The 19623-nt window shown below is 44.4% G+C and overlaps 1 protein-coding gene across 1 annotated transcript in view; it reads right to left on the bottom strand.

Moving 5' to 3' along the window:
• Window positions 1-19490, bottom strand: part of SMAD5 (SMAD family member 5) — a 108562-nt gene extending 89072 nt beyond the window's left edge. The window contains exons 1-2 of the mRNA XM_077138521.1: window positions 19461-19490; window positions 17796-17883 (exon numbers count right to left, since the gene is read on the bottom strand). The gene's annotated coding sequence lies outside the window, so the exon portion shown is untranslated. The remainder of the gene's footprint in view (window positions 1-17795; window positions 17884-19460) is intronic.
• Window positions 19491-19623: the final 133 nt, after the last annotated feature.

Below are 19623 nucleotides of genomic sequence, written 5' to 3'. Positions count from 1 at the left end.
TTTAACCGTTATTTCTAAATTCTGAGATGCTTTGCACTTTATGTATAATCTTTAGTTCCCTGGAACTTAGGGTATTTGTGTGACACCTGAGACTCAGAGTTAGAGTCCTCTAGTTCTGAAAGTCAGCATTACTCCATACGGCAACTGTTAAAGAAGCTGAAAAAGACATCAGACTTCAATTAGAGATATGAATGAAGCTGCTCTGGTTAGGACCAAGGTAAATTAGGACACAGGGTAAAAGATGATATTGTCTGTTATTTTAAGACTAACTTCTGTGTGAGGCCAAAGGAAGAGATTTTTTTTTCAAAATTTAAATTTTCTGTGGCACACTATCTAATTTAATCTGTATAGTCACTTTATTTAAACACTCTAAATCAGCTTTATGTGCCATGGAACCTTACAATAGGGAATGAGATTTTAATATTATGTATAAGTTGATTTAATACCTGATGGATTTTGGAGTGTTTGGGGCATAAAATGAAAACGTATTTGCAAGGCCCCTGCGGGACTGGAGAAAGAAGGTGTGGGACAATTAAACTTCTCCACTTGTTAAATTCTTGCTATTCTTTAAAGAAACAGGGGCTCCCAATTTAGTAAGCCAAGCCCTCAATTTTGAAGCTTACCCTTATGAAACTTATTTCTGTAATGGAAAAGCTAAGCCTACATATAATGATTGCCTAAGAGTCACCCAACAGAATCTCTTTTGCTCTTTTGTTGCTCAGATGTAGTTTCTCTCACCAAACTAAATTCTGCAAATAAACTCACCACCTCCCCCACCCCATGTGGGCCATGACTTCCAGGGGTGTAAGTCTCCCTGGCAATGTGGGACATGACTATGAGGGATGAGCCCTGGCATCGTGGGACTGGCAATATTTCCCTGACCAGCAGAGAGAAAGGAAATATAACCAAATAAAGTTTCAATGGCTAAGAGATCTCAAATAGAGTTGAAAGGTCATTCTGGGGAGGTTATTCTTATGCAAGTTTTAGTGAGATTGTAAACTGCCATGGTATGCCAAGCCCCAACCAACAATGTTCCTGCAAACCTAAAGAATACCTGGAGCTCTATTAGAGAATCTATAAAAGTTTTATTTATTAAGTTTATTTTTCAGAGACTTAAAATTTCCAGATTGATCCTATGCCAGATAAGCCCTGAAACCCAGAGGTAGCAGTCTCTTCAAGAACAACAACCAGTTTCTTTCCTCTACCCCATAAAATGTGGATGCCCCTTTCAGGATGAAGAAGTTAGAATGGTCATCACCCAGATACTCCTCAAGATTGAGACAGTGATCAAATGAGAGGGAGGAGTTGTAACTGAGAAGTCAGGGTTTAGGGGATAATTATGATTATTGAATCATTATAGAGATATTCCTTCTTCTGGTATATTAGAATAGAAAAAGGGAAATACCTGAAATCCATGACTTTTAATCCAGCTGCCTTGATCTCTGATAATGATTGTATGACTATTTAGCTTTTATCTTATGAATGTAAAAACCTGTGCCTGACCCTCACTTGTACTCTTTTCTCCTATTTTTCAACTTCAGAGTCTTGTGATCACTCAAGACAGCCCCTGTTTTATTAATGAAGGGGCTTGGGTCAGCCCAGAACTAACCCAGCCCAAGTCCAGAACTCTCTTGCTGCACAGAGTTGGATCTAAACAAAATTGGCCAGCCTGACGTGTGCTGTAGCTGAAATTCTAACTTATAAGTGACAACATGTCATTCTGTGACTGAGCAGGTAATCAGTCTGTACATGCTCAATAATTAGATCATCTCTAGCCTGGACATCTCGAGCCATTATGCTCATCATCCTAAAACCTGCCTGTAAAGCCATCAGATGACTGGAGTTCAGTGAGACGAAGTTTTAGGTCAATAGGCCACTTGATCTCCTGCCTCATGCTTAGCGATAAACTCTTTTTCTCTTTGAAACACTGATGTCTCAGGAATTGGTTGTTTGAGTGCATTGGGCAGTGAACCCACTACTTTTGATCAGATCGGGCCCTCAATAAATAGGCTTGATTTTCTGCTTCAATTTTGGGTTCGTGTTTGCTCCTGGTTAAAATTGCTTTGTTTCCATTTAATTTTTTTTAAATTTCCTAATCAAAGTTTAATATATAATGGGGTGAGACTTCTCCCAAGCAGAAACTCAGTATTTATATTTAACAGTCATTCATTTACTTATTCATTCATTCAATTTACAAGTATTTATGAAACACCTGCTATGTGCTGAGTAGTGGGAAAACAACAGTGAAGCTTACAGTCTGATGCGTTTAGTTTTCTCCTGTCTTCAAGATCCTTTAACATATGTTAGGAAGAGTCAGAAAACAGAAAATCAGTGTCTGTCATTTTAAAGCTATAGGCCCAAGTATCCTGAGTAGGGAAGACCCTTCTCAACATTGAGGATCCCCTTTCTTTCTTTTGTTAAAAGGTCTCAAATAGAGACCAATCAGTCACAGAAATGTAAAACAGACCCTTTTTTAAAATGGAGCTTTTAACACTAAAGGGTTAAATTATTTGGAATTATAATTTAAGAGACTGTTGCAGGCAGTGCTGTATCCCTGTGGACTATATTTTCTGAAATGTCGCATTGCTAAATATATATTTTTAAAAATAGCTTTATTGTTTTTATAAAACTGATGCATATTTATTAGAAAAATTCAAATTACTGAGAAAAGCCCGAGAGTAAAAATTACTTAAGTCCCATGAATTAGAAATAGCTTTGGTTCATAAAATGATGTAATATTTTATTAGATGTTTCTCCATGTATACATACATATAATAACAGCTAACATTAATCGAACACTCACTTTATGCTAAGCACAAAGCAATGTTCTTTATATTCTTCAGTAAACAGCAGAGTGACCTTACTCTGTAGTTACTATTACTATATGTGTGCAACAACACTGTACTGTATTATAAAAAAATTAGACACTACTCCTACTTTCATAAATGAAGAAATGAAGCCACAAAGCCATTAACAAACTAGATGCTGTGAAGACACATCTTTCTATAGTCTGTGTGGGTTTACAACTCCCAAAAGTGTTTATAACCCAGCCTTGAAAGTTGTCTTTATTAATTTATTTTTATTTAAAATTTTTTTAATTTTGAAATATATTCAAACTTACAGGACAGCTACAAAAACAACGCAAACCCCATACAGAGAATTCCAACAAAGCCTTATACACTATCCCCTGCCCCCAGATACCCAGATCCAGCAATTTTAACATTTTGCCACATTTGCCATATCATTCTATCTATCCACCAATCCATCTATCTATCCTCTCTATTTATCAATCCATCTTTAAAACAGTTGAGTGTAGGTTGAACACATTCTGTTCTTCGAACACTTACTTTTGCTATGCACATTTCCTGAGTACGAGGGTATTTACTTAAGTATCCACCCTATATGTTGTACAAGTTGAAGAAATTTCAAATTGCTATAAAGCCTACAGTCTATCTACATTCCAATTTTTTCATATGCTCCAACACTGTCCCTTTGAGTCTTTTAACCTCCTTTGCTGTAGCCCATCCAGGATCATGTACTGCATTTAATTGTCATTGAATCTTTAGTTGCTTTCCCTCCTTCCCTTCCTTTCTCTCTCCACCCCCCCCCCTTCTCTCTTCCTTCCTTCTTTCCTTCTTTCTTCTTTTCTTTCTCTCGTGGGAGTGCATATACAATGGAAAGGTTCCCATCTCAATCTCTCCCCAGCCCACCATTCAGTGAGATCCATCACATTTACTAAACTGTGGTTACCCTCACCTCCTTCCCTTACTAAAACTCTCTCATCTCCCCAAACAGAAATCCTACACCCATTTTGCATTAATTCTCTATTTCCTCTGGCCCCCACCACTGGCAACCCATACTCAAATTCCTGTTTCTATGAGCTGACATATTTTCAGATCTATGCTTAGTAGTTACCATGGGGTTAAAATTTAACATTCTAAATCTATAGCAATCTAATTTGCTTTTATACCAATTTAATTTCTTAATTTCAATAGTATACATAACTATGCCCCTATACCACTCTGGCCCCCTACCTTTATGTCATTCTTGTTAAAAATTAAAGTTCACACTTTCTGAGTCCAAAACCACAGCTTTATCATTACATTTTACGCATTTGCCTTTTAAATCCTGTGAGAAGTGAAAAACAGAATTACAAACCCAAAATACACTTGTACTGGCATTTATGTTTACCTGTCATTACCCTTACTGGAAATCTTTAATTCTTCAAGTGGCTTCAGCCAACTACCTATTTCCCTTTCCTTTCAACCTCCAGAATTCTCTTTAGTATCTCTGGTGGGACTGTTTCAGTGATGGTGAACTCCCTCAGTGTTTATATCTATTTGGGAAAGTCTTAAACAATACCTCTTTTTTTTTTTTCTTTTCTCTCTCATTTTTGAAAGACAGTTTTTCTGGACATAGAATACTTGGTTAGCAGTTTTTTGCTCTCAGCATTTTAAATATGTCCTCTCACTACCTTCTTGCCCCCAGGGTTTCTGATGAGAAATCGGCACTTAGTCTTATTGAGGCATCCTTTCCTGCAGCCTTCAGAATTCTCTCTTTATCTTTGGCTTGTGACAGTTTCATTATAGTATACCACAGCATATTGTTTGGGTTTATCTGGTTTGGGGTTTGCTGAGTGTTTTACATATGTACGTTTGTGTCTTTCATTAAATATGAGAAGTTTTCAGTCATTATTTCTTTGGATATTCTCTCTGCCCCTTTCTCTTTTTTTTCTCCTTCTGGGACTCCCACATATGTATATTGGTATGCTTGATTCCCACAGCTTCCTCAAGCTCTGTTCACTTCTCTTCATTCCTTCTTCCTTCTGCTCTTCAGAAAGGAAGATTTCAGTGGTCTTATCTTCAAGTTCACTGATTCTTTCTTCTGCCAGCTCCATTCTACTGTTGAACCCATTTAAGGAATCTTTAATTTTTGCTACTGTGGTCTTCAGCTCAGTTTGGTTTCTTTACATAATTTCCACCTCTATCTTGATATTCTCTTTATGTTCATCTGTTGTTTTCCTGATGTCCTTTAGTTCTTTGTCCATGTTTTCCTTCAGCTGTCTGGGCACATTTAGGATGATTTTTAAAAAGTCTTTGTCCCAGGCCTGGTCCTCCTTATTGATGATTTCTAATGCTTTGATGTTCTCCCTTGCATGGGCAATCATCCCTTGTATGTTTTGTAAGCTTTTGTTGAAACCTGGAAATTTTGATATTTTAATATGGTGTTGCTGAATTTAGATTCTGAGGTGTCTGTTCCTTAAGCTTGTATCCAGTTGACAGATCTTTCCTTGATTGCTTGGAGCTAACCAAAAAAGAAGAAGAAGAAAAGGAAGAGAAAGCGGAAGAAGAATGCTTTTTCAAGTCTTTGCAGATTGACCTGTGTAAGAGCTCTCCTTCTGAGCTTATCCATACAACGAGTTTAGAGACTAGCTCTTGGCGTCTTCCTGGTCCATGCACACGTAGCCATAGGAATTCTCCCATTTACATTGTTCTGAATGTCCCCTTTTCCCTGGAAAACAGTTTCCTCACAGTCCTGGGCACTGCACTGTCCTACAGCCAGCAATCCTTTGTTCCAGGCATCTACTTGACTGCTCTCCCACAGCTTTCTGTACAAGAGCTCCACGACCTCCTTCTACATACAGGGCAACTTCTGGATGACAAGTCCCTCAGGCCACTTCCCAACACATTGGGCCAGACATACATGCTCCCAGTATGTACACAAGCATTACTCTTCCCCCTTGGGAACTGGGACCAGGGGTTTGCACTGCAAATGTGGGCCAGCTCTGTGCCAGCTGGTGAGGGGCAGGGGAGAGCCAGCCAGGGCACCACGAAATCCTTCTGCTTTTAAGTAGCCTTTTCTTGATTAGGCATTCACCCTGTACTGCAATCCTTTAACTGTTTACTGGAGTTTTGAGAAAGATGTTTTGGCCCATTCTTGCTGGTCATTCAAAGCTTCTGTGGCAGGATGAAGCTCTGAGGTGCTAATTTTGCCATCTTGGAGCAGGGCTAGAGGTGATTTTTTTTTTTAAAGAGTTGGTGCATGCAACCTGCTTTGCTGATAATTGTAATATATAACAGAATTTGGTTATACAGTAAAAGACCTGTTCCTCACTCCATGCATCCAGTAAAATTCTGTACTCTTTGCTTGCCACAATCCACTCTTTTCCAGCCTCTCCCACTACTCCACATACCAGTCTCCTTTCTCCTGCCATTAAATTGGCTTACCTATTGCCACCCCCCTGCTCCCAACTTTCATTCCCATCCACAAACCTTTACTTTCACTGTATCCCTTATAGGTAATGTTTTCTCCTGAAGCCTGTCCATTTTTTGTGTTTTTTTTTTTTTTTCTTAATGTTTGGCATTATGGGAGATGCCTAAGAAGTAAAAGATACATGCAATGAATGTAGAGGTGGTAAGAGGTGAGGGGGTTCATAGCCATTTTACAGATAAGGAAATAGAAGTTCAGAGAAGAGAAGTCAATTCCTGAGTTTGGATGGAATCAGAACTCAAATCCAGTTTAGTCTGATTCCCAAACTCCTGATCAAGCCATTATGTAATACTGCCTGCTCTCCTGACCCACTCTCATACCCCAACAAAATGGCTCTTTTGAATCCTATAATAAATGTCAGGGAACCACAATACTCTGTGAGCTGAGCTTGGAGAACAGTAGGTTACTGAGGAAGAGAATAAATAAATAAATGTGTCAATGTGCACAATTGCAATTTCTAAACTGAACTTGTATCATTTGGTCATGGTGAAGTCACACAGAACAAGTAGGCCATAAAACTTTGTATTTATTCTAACAGTCAGGTAAGAGCCCTGAGCAAGTTAAAAAAGGCCCTCAGTGAATGACGTTACTGTTCCAACATGTTTATGTTGAAGTGCAGTGAACCCTATAAATGCTATTTGTATAATGACTAATGCCTCTGTGGCTGTATCACTTACAATATGGTGGCATTACTAATGTGCCCCATTAAAGGGGGTCTGAACTGATAAATCAAATCAGTTAAGCTCCTCTAAGACAACCTGGCTATACAAGCCTGCAGTATAATGTTTCCAGTGCAAAGGGGAGTGCTAAGTAGTCGGGGGGGGGGGGGGTCGATCTCATCTGGGTGGCTGCATAAGCTTGCTTTTGTAAGCGCATTATTGCAGTGGGTACTGAAAACCAGAGTTCAAACATTTTAAAAATAAGGTAAGAAGTCACTAAGTCCCCCACTCTGACTGTGTTATGGATGGGGTAGTAGGGTCCCCCTGCCAGGTCATCCTGCCAAAAAATGAGAATTTATATGACATTCGAGCTCCAACATGGTCCTACCTATGATGGCTCTGAGGCCAGAGAAAAAGCCATCTGGGGATTGTTTCTGGCTTTCAGGACCACAGGAAAGAAGTCTATTTCTCATATAGGTTAAAATATGTATTTCATTTGCTTACCATTGTTGGATGAGATCCTTTTATACACCAGGCACTGTCTTTGTAAGGAAATTATCACACACATTCCTTTCTTCATGAAAAATAAGGACATTTTTTCTTATAAAATAAAGATAAAGTTATCAGTGGAAAACAGCATGAACCTTTTTCCTTGGACTGTCCTCCTTATCTCTTCCTTCAGTCAGTTCTCTATTCTGATCTCTGGCTTCATGACTGAACCTCCTTTCTGATGCAATTATTCACTCAACCAACATTCACTGAGAACCCGCTCCATGTTGGGCCCTGGGGTGGACACTGGGAATGGATTAAAGAGCAAAAAGAGACAGGGCCCCTGCTCAAAGGGAATGCAATCAAGGAGTCAGATGTAAATTGTTCCATCTCTTTGCACTAAGCTCTTAGAGATCCAATTCAGACTGCCTAACTTAGATGATCCCAAATACCCTGTCCCAGTTTGCTAGCTGCTGGAATGCAATACACCAAAAATGGAATGGCTTTTTATGAAGGGGAGTTCAATAAATTGCTAGTTTACAGTTCTAAAGCTATGAAAATGTCCCAATTAAAGCAAGTCCATAGAAATATCCAATCTAAGGCATCCAGGAAAAGATACCTTAATTCAAGGAGGCCAACGAAGTTCAGGGTTTCTCTGTCAAGTGGAAGGGCACATGGCGAACATGGCATCATCTGCTGGCTTCCTCTCCAGCCCTCTTGCTTCATGAAGCTCCCCCAGGGGCGTTCTCCTTCATCTCCAAAGGTCCCTGGCTGGTGGATTCTGTAGTTCTCTTGGCCTCGTGGCTCTGCTCAGCTCTGCTGTGGCTTTCTCATTGTTCTCAAAAGGCATTCTCTCCAAAAATGTCTCCTCTTTTATAGGATCCCAGTCTCATGTAGAATGGGTGGAGATATGTCTCTAATCAAATTTAATACCCACAATCGATTGAGTCACATTTCCATGGAGATAACCTAATCAAGTTTCCAACATATAATACTGAATAGTGATTAGAAGAAACCGTTGCTTCCACAAGATTGACTAGGATTAAAACATGTCTTTTCTAGGGTACATAGATCCTTTCAAACTGATTGATTTTGTCTGAGCTAAATTTTTAAACTGCAATTTCTTCTCTCCCTCTACTCACCTCATCATCACATACCTGGAATTCATTTTTGAAGTCTATAACAAAACTCATGGAACTAGAGATAGTCAAGCCATGCTTGCTTTTGTTGCTTTTGTAACAGTGACACAGCCACAAACAAACTGGAGTAACTAGAAGCAGCCAGGCACCCAAGCACCCACACCTACACTGACTACTGAAGGATTTAGCACTTAGGGTGCTGGGGATCACCAGTGGGTCACAATCAGAACACTTCTTCGTCCAGCTGTGCTATTTCACCTTAAAGACCCCACAGTTCTGTAACCACCAGGATGTCATGAGCAGTGACATCAGCAGGCTACTGCCCACAGCTAAAGGAACAAATCAGGAAAACAGATGCTAAAGGACTTGTGCGCTGAATGGGTTTCTAGATGCCACCTTTAGAGACTCTTCACAGCTCCAAGGAGGAACAAAAGATATGCAGTGTTTTCCTTCACAGCACACAATGAGGACAAACACAAAGAAACCAAGAAAACTCCTCATTGTCACATTTGGATTGTTCTGATTCTTTAAAATTGAAAAGAAGGGAGTTTCAGTAGTAAAGGAGACAAATTGCAAGGGTAAACACAAACTTATCCCCAGGATCTATGAAATCGGAGGGAGGGTGTGTGAGATGACAGGATCTACTCTAGCCAATCTGTTGGCGGAGAATGGTTTAGAAATGGAAAGAACAGAAGTTGAGGGGCATAGTTAGGAGGCTATCGCAGTTGTCTGGGCGAGAGGATGGTTAATGCCTTGGGCCAGGGTGTTGGCAGTGGAAATGGGCAGGAGGACACATTAAAGAAAGATTTTTAAAGCAGGGCTGAAGGGGCTAAGTGATGAACGAAGTGTGGGCTCAGTGGTGAACAACAGTGAAGTTCAAGAACGACTCCCAGGTTTCTGATTTGAATAATGAGGTGGTGAAAGTGCCATTTGCAGAGATGGGAGCAATCAAAGGAAGGGCAGGTTTGGCGAGAAAACATGAAGAGTTCTGTTTTAGATATGTTAAATGAGAGATGACTGTGAGATATTCCAGTAGATATTGAGCACCTGGAGCTCAGGGAGCAGTCTGAGGCAGAGCTGTGAATTTCAGCTATTGTCCATATAAAGGTGGTGCCTAAAGCCAGGGGGATGAGAAAGCCCTTGCTGCGTGGCAAATGATCTAAAACCTAGAGAAATAAACAACAATCATTTACTAGCTCACAATTCTGTGGGTGGGTAATTTGGTCTAGGTTTAGCTGGGAGGTTTGCCTGCTGATCTTGCCTGGGCTAGAATGGTCTAGAATGGCTTCGCTCACAAGTTTTTGTGCAGTTGGCCAGACTACCTCGTTTCTCCATGTGGCCTCTCCAAAAGGCTAACTCGGGTGGCTGCAGTGTCCAAAGCACAGAAAGAGAAGACAAATCTAATGCATGCATGCTTTGAAGCCATTGCTTGCATTGCTTTTGTTAATTACCTATTGGCCAAAGCAAGCCCAGCTCCAAGCACTGGAGAAAATAGACTCTGCCAAGAAGGATGTCAAAGTCACATTGCATAGGGGCATCTCTGCAGGTTCAGGAGGAATATGTGGCTGTCTTGCAATCTACCACACCATGGTACTAAGGGAATCCACCCAGGGAGCAAATGTAGATACCAAAGGCAGAGCTCTGAGGAGCAGCACCATTTAGGTCACGTAGAGGAAGAAGAGCCAGCAAAGTAGGGTGAGGTGGTCTGTAGGATCATGAGAAATCCTGGAGGCTGTGGCTTGTGCACACCAAAGGAAGAGAGCATTTTGAGAAGGAGGGACTAGTCAACAGTATGCTGGGGGTAAAGTTCGGGGAGGACAGAAAACCCAGATGTGACGGCTGGGGTAAGGCTCGTGAAGAGGAAGGCAGATCAGAAACAACTGGCTGAATTCACTTGAATAAATGACCTAGGTTGCTTCCCAGCTCCCTCAGCCCCATCTTCTCAACCCTTCAATTATCTGAAACAGCGGAGACAGAGGTTGTCAGGTCTCTGGCATGTCCCCAACCCTCCTTCCCCTGTTTCCCCTCCTGCAGTGGCGTTGTGGGCAGGGCTTTGAGGCATGTTCTTGGTCCCCATTTGCTATTTCTCCCTCATCCATGGAGCTCCTACTGGGACCCAGACCCCCCACGAGCTGCAGGGGAAGGAAGAGCCTGGTAGGGGAGGGGAGGAGCTCAGAAGCTAATCTCTCTTCATTACCCCCTTCCCCTCCCCAAGTAGAGGCCTGTGTTCTCTCATCTGGAGAGACAACAACTGTTTCCTCCTGCCCTCCCTCCCCCCCCCCCGCCACCCCCCGGCCCCTTGCTTCATTTTCTATGCTCCACAACTCACACAATAGCCAGTGAGACCACCAGTCTCGGCAGGCCACTTCCTGGGTTAAAATCACTCAGTAGCTCTCCACTGGCCAGGCTCAGCCATCCCAGTAGGGCCCTCACAGTCAGGCATCAAAGCACCTTTGCGGCCTCATTGACTACCATCTGCCCAGGCACCACACACTGGGTCACTCAGACCCACCTATGCCACTCCCTTAGCACGCCAGGCCCTTCTCTGCCTGGCCACCAGCCACTAACCCATCTTGAGGTCTCCCACCGTGGGCCATGCCCTAGAGACCGCAGACAGAACTCATCCCTCCCTCCGTCACACTCCCACCATGCTCTGCCCAGGCCTCAGTAAGGGCATCTTTTACATGTGGCTCTATCTGTGGATCCGTCTCTCCCTGGACCGTGAGCTCCCCCAGAGCAGAAAACTGTCTCAGATTCATCTGCTCCAGTGTCCAGCACAAAGGGTCATGCAACACGAGTTAACTGTTTATTTGTAGGAAGAATGAATAGCCACTTGCTTCTGCGTATACAACACCCAGCACGGCGCCTAGTGCAGAACCAGCCAATCAATATGTGCCAGGAAAATGAAGAAATGAAATTTTTTACTATATTCTGTGCCTCCAAAGCCTACTGTCAGGCTTGGCACAGAGTGGGTACTCAATAATGTTTCAGAACACTCTCCCCCACCCCAGAACTTCACACAGGACCCCAGAACTTTACAAGCGTGCCCTCCTTGGATGAAAGGCAAAAACCTACACCCAGAAGTCAACTAACCTAGTTCTAATATTGGCTTAGTTCATGGCAGCGATGATCTAGAGGCCCTTTAAAAGTTCTCCAGCTATGGTTATGGGCAGAAACCCTGGCTGATAGAAGACAGCAGTCTCCCAAAGATTGTACCCTCACAGATGTCTACTTTATGGGCAGCTTCCAGTCCCAGCACCCCCCCACACCTCCTGCTAAATCACCCTCTCCTGGGGGGATCCCCCTACAGCTGTGTTCATGAAGGCAGCCACTGTGCTCCTCTCCTCGCACGCAGCAGTGTGTCAAGTGCCCAATCTCTCTGGCACCACCTCCCGTACGAGGACAGTCCCTTCTGCTGGAGTCCTGCTGAAGTTCTGAGCAGGGCAGACCTCATCCCCAATTATCAGGGCATTAAAGGAGTTCTGAACAGAAGAAGGCATTTTTTCCCTCAATCCGCTTCCAAAAGTGCTTTTCTTGGTGTAACAATCTTGTCCTTCTTAGCCCGTCAGCTTTCACTGCCTGACAACTCCCTGATGAAGCCAGATCCTTTCTCCAAACTGCTTTCACAGGCCCACGATGCGAGTCGCCTCCCAGCTCTGACAAAGAGACACTCAGGGACAAACAGAAATGAGGAGCCTAGAATGAGGGGAACTTCAGAGCCCTCCATCTTGTGGCTGTGAAATGGGTACACAAAATAGGAAACACAGCAAGACAAGCTCGCACTGGTTCAGGGAATACTCGCTCCGCGCTGGGCACTGGGCTATTCATTTACAGTGCATCAGCTCGTTTAATTTTTAAAGCAACCTTTTGTGTTGGATGCTGTTATGACCCCTGTTTTATAGGAGAGAAAACTGAGGTTGACAGCAATGTGAACCCGCCCGCCCAAGGTCGTACTTTTAAGTGACCGAGCCAACTGTGAATCTGCGCCTCCAACATCTGAATGTGGGAGGACCCGCAGCTCAGTAAGTTAATAACCTGCTATGCTGCTATGTCTCCTGAATACAGACCAGCTCTGAATTTTTTTAAAGTCAACTTCATCTACAAGATTGAGGAGTTGCTTCTGAAATGCAGACAAATTTGAATAACTCTGAAGGTTGCATAGCTTACAAGTCTCCATATGGTGGGGATGTCAACTCAGATTTATGGAAAAAGAAAAGAATTTTTAAGAAAATTTTTATCAATAAAACCAACCACCATGCAATCTGAATTTTTTTTTTTTTTAAAGAATTTTGTGGGTCCAACCAGACAGTCCAAAAGGCGAGTCTCTACGGCTGTGTAAGAGGATACGTAATGGGTAAAGAGGATCGCAGCTTCAAGTCCTTCTCTCCTTCATCCTCTTATTCTCCAGGTCAAAAAAAGAATATGCACGGACCATCCTCTGCCTTCACGGCTCAGGCCCTGTTCTCCTGAAGCTCACGCTCTAACACAGTTCTGGGACAGTGTCACCCTAACTAGTCTTCGACACCCTCTAACAAGCCCGGCAAATGACCATCAGCCCTCTGCTTGCAGGCGTCCTACGACAGGGAACTCATTGCCGCAGGAAATAGCCCATTCCTTTCTTTACTCAGAGTTTGGAAACTTAATTCCTAAAGTCAAAAATTTCTCCCTTTCTGCTATAACTCACACCCATTATTGAAGGATGCATATGTGCTGGAAATCACAGAAAGGGTCTAACGCCCTTTTCCGTGGGGTGGCCTTTTAAATACTTAAGGGCAGTCCCTGTGACCCAAGTCCTACCCTGCTGCCAACCCCCCCCCACCAAAAAAAAAAAGAAAAAAATCTTCTCAGTGTCCAAAGCCTCAAATGAGAAATCTGGACTTTCATCGGAGGCAGCAGTGCAAGGATGGAGGCCCTCAGATGAAGGGGGAGTAGAGGCCAAAGACGTCGCACCCCACTGACCTTCGAAAGGTCCGGCTGATGCCACTGAGGCACTCACTGGCTTCCTCCCACCCAGTGCGCGTGGCAGCGGAGCCTCTCCCGGCCCCCTTGTTCCCGGAACTGGCAGGCCCCCAGGGTGCAGTCAGAGCTTTCTTATCCAGTTCACCCTGAAACAAAACGTGCAAAACCAGAGGGCCATCCGGGGAAACACGAGAGCCTCCGGGCGGCCTCCGGGAGGAAGGGAAGAGGGAAGGGGTGCGGGACGGCACGCCCAGCCTGAGCACGGGACAGAGGTCTGGGGCAGCCTCTTCTCCTCTGCTCTGCAGACCGTCTGCTCGCAGGGGCGAGCCAGGCTCTGACCACTGCCTTTTGTGCCCCGTCTTCCCGGGGCTGCTCGGGCATCGGTTCAACCGCCCCTCTGCTGTCTGGAGCACAGTTCTAGGATCACTGAGCAACTCAGAACGCCCTGGTTGGAGTCTGCTCCCCTCAGTGGACCGCAGATCCTGTGTCCCGGGTCCAGCTTGGCCACTGCTTACCAAAGACCCCACCCAAAATCCCCATGACCCCCAGCCCCAACCTGGATCCTTGAGGCACATGCCTCCCCAAAGGCTACGCATGCGCGCTCTGGCCACAGTGCCTAGGACTGATTTCATCTCAGGTTGGTGTGCATTTCCTTCATCGTCCCTACTGGCGATTTATATCTTTCCAGATTATTATGTCCACATGGTGAAGAATTCAAACGTCATAGAAATAAATAATGTAGAAGATACAAGTTCCCTGTATTCTCATCTCTCTCCTACCAAGATAATACTCGTTCTACATATATTCATTCCGTTTGTTTCTATGCCTATACCAACAAAGGGGGTTCCACTTCATTTAATATTTTCCAATCTACTTTTCCACTTAATATAATTTGGAATCTTGCCATGTTACTGTTGTCTACTTAATAAATCACCTCAGTTTTGTAAACAACTCCTATAAATGAATCTCTCATTGTCTTTTTTTTTACTCCTACAAACCTGGTGAAATGCGCATCCATGCATCTTTGTGTATCTGGATGGGCACTCTGGTGGTTCCCAGTTCTTTTCTATTATAGCATGGGGTAACAAACAAACAGGCTTGCGCCGAGGCCTCTGTGCATGCACGCACGTGTTTCTGCAGGACAGATTTCTTGAAGTAGATTTGCTGGCTTAAGGGGTAGCTGCATCTTTAGTTTTGACAAATACTGCCGAATTATGCTCCAAAAAGGCTGTGCCAATTTTACTCCTGCTGGCAGTGTGCAAATCGCTCATTTGAGCTTTAATGCTGTCCTTGGCTGTTACTGAAGGACATGCTGAGACCCAGCCGTCTGGACTCGGTCCCTGCACTTGCCGTGGGATCTATGCTGGGCACGTAGGTATGTGCCACACCACTCGGCACCTGCCAGCAAGTTCCACTTGAGACTGCACATGAATCATGAGATGATCTAAGGAGACTTCCAGCTTGCTGAGACGCACTGAGAGACAGACAGAGGCAGGAGGGAAGTAGACAGGTACATAAGGGAGGAGATTCCCTGTGTGAAGTGCCCTCTCTCCTACTCAGAGTGTCATTTTTTCCTTAGTGGATATTCCACATTTCCCATCCAACACACACAGGTGAGTGTGCACACCATTATATTTCTCACAGCTTCCTGTGCCCTGGACTCCATTATTTGTCCGGATAAATGGTCCAAGGCTCATTGCAGGTCCCATTACATCCCTATTTGGCCCTCCCTGCAGGTGGACAAACACGCAATGAGCTCACAGTTCAGTGCGACTGCTGGGTTCTGGAAAGAAATGGCTTTCGGAATGGTTAGATCTCAGCTGTGTTGGGAACCACGTTGAATCCAAAATACTTCACTGCTCTGTATACTCAGCCTACCCCCTCTTCGTCTGATGAAGGATTGCTGTGAGCAGAATGAGTTTCAATCCATGTGATCAAAAATGATTAGAAAAAGAAGAAAAGCACAAGCCCAAACTGGGGCTCTGGGCATAAGCTTGGATTAGTCACTATAAAACAAGGCAGCCCTGGAAATAATAGCCCAGAATAAGACTTATCATTCATTCAGTGCTTATCATACCAGCCACCGTTCCAAAATACTTTATATATTTATTATTTTATTTATCTATTTTATGTGGTACAAATTAATTTTATGGGGTATGAATTATGAATTATTATACCCATTTTAGAGTTGAGGAAACTGAGGCCCAGCAATAAGGCCAAGGTCACACAACTAGTGATTGGTGAAGCCTGAGTCTAACCAGACAGTTCAATCCTAGAGCTCACTCTGCTGCGCTCTCCTATTTGCACAACACATCTGTTATCTTATAAAGCATGATGACTGTCCGTCGTCTCATTTGACCCTCAAGCAGAGCAATGCTGAGAGGCTGGAAGGCTGTACATACCCGCACTCAACTGACTCAACTGGGGCACTGAGGCCAGGAGGTGTGTGTCTTGCCTCCATCCCCATCACAAAGGAGTCTCGGTGGAGGTGAAATGAAAGGCAGGATCTTTGACTTTGGGGCTTTTTCGCTGACACCTCAGTTAAGGTTGTGTCTTGGATGTCTGTCCTAGGATTCAGGGAGAGCCTCAAAGCACACCGCTTTCTCATGGTTCCAAGCACTGGGCGCTGGGCCATCACAGGTGAGTCCCAGCCAGCTGACAATACCTGCCTGTGGATGTGCATTCCTCAGGCAAGGATTTTCAGAAACATTGACATCTTGGTGGAATGGAGAGCTGAATTTTCACTGGCTGCTGCAGGAATTGAGCTCTTTTGCCCATGGTTTTCTGACCAGTTGCTTTTTCTCCTCACCACTTTCAATTAACTCACTGTTCAGAGCCCAAAGCCCAAAGACCCCGCCTCAGAATTCTATTTACATTAAGGCTGGGGCCCAGGTTTTCTCCTTTCTGTTGTTGTTGAAGCAAAATCCAAGTTTTTGAAGTGAACAATTAGAAACATCAGGGATGGGACAGAAGGAGCTCGGGTTTCACAGGAACCCTGCCAGCTGCCACTGAACATATCCTTCCAGGCTCAGACCTGTCCTCCTTCCTGCAGGCAGCCGGGGCTGCCCAACGAAGTGCCGCGGGGCTTGCCGAAAAGGAATCCTCCTGTTTGTTAGAGCCCTTTAGGTAAGGGACATAGTTATAGGCCTCTATTTCAGAGGGCATTTAGTAAGCACCAACCGCATGCTAAGTATGCTCGCCCTCATCTCACACAATCCCTGGGGCAACTATATGAAATCAAAACTATAATCCCCATTTTACAGGTGAGGAAACTGAGGCACAGAGAGGGGCAGTGACTACCAAAACCACACAGTCAGGCCTGGTGGAGTGGGAATTCACACTAGTGAAGGGAGATATATCAGGCGAAAACTGGTGAGAAGGAAAGAATGACAATTTTGTACAGTGAAGTGATAATTCAGTTTCTCAAAATCTCGTTGTAAAGGTTTCCTGTGATGACCCGCTTTTCATGCATTTCTTTGGGAAACACTTGCCCCTTATTGCATGGAGAATAGTCTAAGAGTACTGACTTGGAAGACAGTGTTCTTTCTAGAAATGTTTCCTCTTACACTTTTTAAAAAAGGCTTCTGCTTCTCCCGCTTCAAGGTGTTTATTGGAAGACTGGTGCATACGTGAGAGAAAAGCCGGGTCCCCTTTGCAGCTGCTGCTTCCTGGCGGGGACTGTAGGTCAGAGAGGGCCTCTGAGAGGGAGGCGGGGCCAGCGGCCCGGGAGCAGGAGGACAGGAGACAGAACAGTGGGCAGGGCAGGCCCAGGCCTGCGAATGCAATCCTTCTTTTCCAGAAATATCTCTGGAGAGATGTCAACAGAGCCAAGTGTGAGCCTTTGGGCCAGGATACCGCATTTCACCATCGGTCAGAGAGCTGGGGCAAGTCCTTCCCTCCCGGCACCTCAGTTTTCCACCTGGAAAGTGAAGGAAGTGGATGAGGTGTTCTCTGAGGTCTGATTCGTTTGTCAAAGAAGAGCTGGTTCTTTCATTATGCCTGAAGTTGAGAGGTCTGTTTTACCTATTATTTTTTCACACTCAAATACTTTGATGGTAATAGAATTTGCACTTATTTTCCTTCATGTGTTATTTTAAGTTGTGAATTTATCTAATTATCTGTCCTGTTTGATCATCATGAAAGGCACCGGTTCTTCACTGGATATACATTTAGTGACAGACAAAATGAGTCTGAATGCTGACCGGGTCCCCTCCACCACTCCACCCCCTCCTCGTCCCCCACCCCCCAACTCTCCAACATTCACCAACAACGAACTTACCGAATGGAGTATATAAACACTCAGCAAGTCTGCAGCAGTTTGCAAGCTACCTTTTGCTTCTCCTCTCGAGAGTGTCCATGTCTATGAACTAAAGGAGATAGAAAAGGGAGAAGCTGAAAGATCTAACAGAAAGGAAAAGCCGGAAGTTTACAGGGAAGATGGCTAATCCTTGCCAAGGGGTGAAAAAGTCAGACATCTGGCTGCTGGGTGTGTTTCCTGCTGAAATTCAGGGCCAAAGTTCCCCTACAAGTTTTAGTCTAGCAGGGGGGAGAAGAAAGAGAGTGGGAGGGTAGATGGCACAGGAATCCTGCTGCCAGGGGTTTGGGGAAGGGGCAGGCAGAGACAACTATTCCTCCATTCTCTCCGCTCAAGTCCTCTTCCAAGAGCAGGATGGAGATTTGGCAAAATACTCAAAGCGATGCAGCTTCTGGGGAGTGGGCAGTATCTGAGAGGCCCTTACAGGTTTGCCTTTGGCTCAAGTCCATGTGCTCAGGAGGAGTCACGAGGCTGTGATCCAAAGTTCTGCCAGATGACAGAAGCTCAGAGTCAACCTGAAATTCTTCGTTAACACAGCAAATGAGTGAGAAGGAAAACAAACGGATACCCAGGGGTTCTGTGTGTGCCCCCTTGCTGCAATACTCCCCTACATTTCACCAGCACTTCCTGCTTTGTCATTTTACAAAGGACAGTGTCCTACATCTGATTCCCACCATCCTGGCCTGGTGAGGGATGGCGTGGGCAGATCGGGTATATGAATCCCCATTTTCACAGAAGAGAAACCAGACTCGGGAAAGAGAAATAACTGATGAGGCCTTAAGGCCCAGACCTGTCCCTCCTACGCCTAATACTGCCACGAGCCGCAAAGAGGACTGAGCCGCGTGTGTGGGCGCCCATAGGCCTCCTATGCCCGGTGCCGCCTCTGGATCACTGCTGCAGAACGAAGTATTTGAACGTGAGGGCTCCCAAAGCAGTCGCTTCCAAAGAATAGTCAAGTCATAATCAGCCAGCCTGGCGTTACATTCAGTTGTCCTTGACAATACTCAGGTAACAGCTCTTCTTCTACGTTAACAACTGTTGACTCAGTAGTGCACAATTCTTTCCACTTTTCTACATGTTCAAACATCTTCATTATCCAATATCAGGGGGAAATGTTTTGATTTTATCTCGGGGGTAATGTTTTATGTTTAAACCTTCGAATAAAAGCGACGAATTGGCCCTCCCTCCTTTCCTCCTTCATTCTTCATCCAGCAAATATTTCGCGAGCTCTGTCCCCGGTGTTGGGAATTCAGCAGTGAACCAAAGAGGCATGGACGTGGGGTTCATCACGGGAACAACCGGCAATACACAAATAAACACACTTGAAAATATAATGGTGTTTTCTCATAAGTGCACAGGGAAAGCAAAAGTGTGCTATGGTAGAAGAAAAAAATTGACAGGAGGATGTAATTTGGAGAGGGAGGTGGAAATGGGGAGGAGCATGGACAGGCTGGGGCGGGGGGAACCCAAGAAGTAAACCAGTGTGGCCTGAGATCCTGGGGAGAGATGGGCTCAACAGGAGCCTGCTGACCCAATGAGGGCATTCAGCCACCAGTTTGGAGGGTTTTTTTCTCCTCTATGAATTTCAGTCTTCTCATCTGCAACATGGGAGAGTGATACCAAACTCACCCAGTGCCAGTTTGCAGCACAGTATAAGATGAAAATTTCAAATCAAGTTCTGTAAATGTGCTTCATCATTATGATGTAAAACTGACTTCATAGTAATATCTTACTGGTCTTCCGTCAGGGCTCAGAGCACTCTGTGCTGGGTTTCTGCGGCTGTTAAAGTGTA

The sequence above is a fragment of the Tamandua tetradactyla genome, chromosome 20 (genome assembly GCF_023851605.1).
Source record: "Tamandua tetradactyla isolate mTamTet1 chromosome 20, mTamTet1.pri, whole genome shotgun sequence".
NCBI lineage: Eukaryota > Metazoa > Chordata > Mammalia > Pilosa > Myrmecophagidae > Tamandua > Tamandua tetradactyla.
The sequence above is the reverse complement of the archived record's forward strand: the minus strand, read 5'-3'. Positions and strand labels throughout refer to the sequence as shown.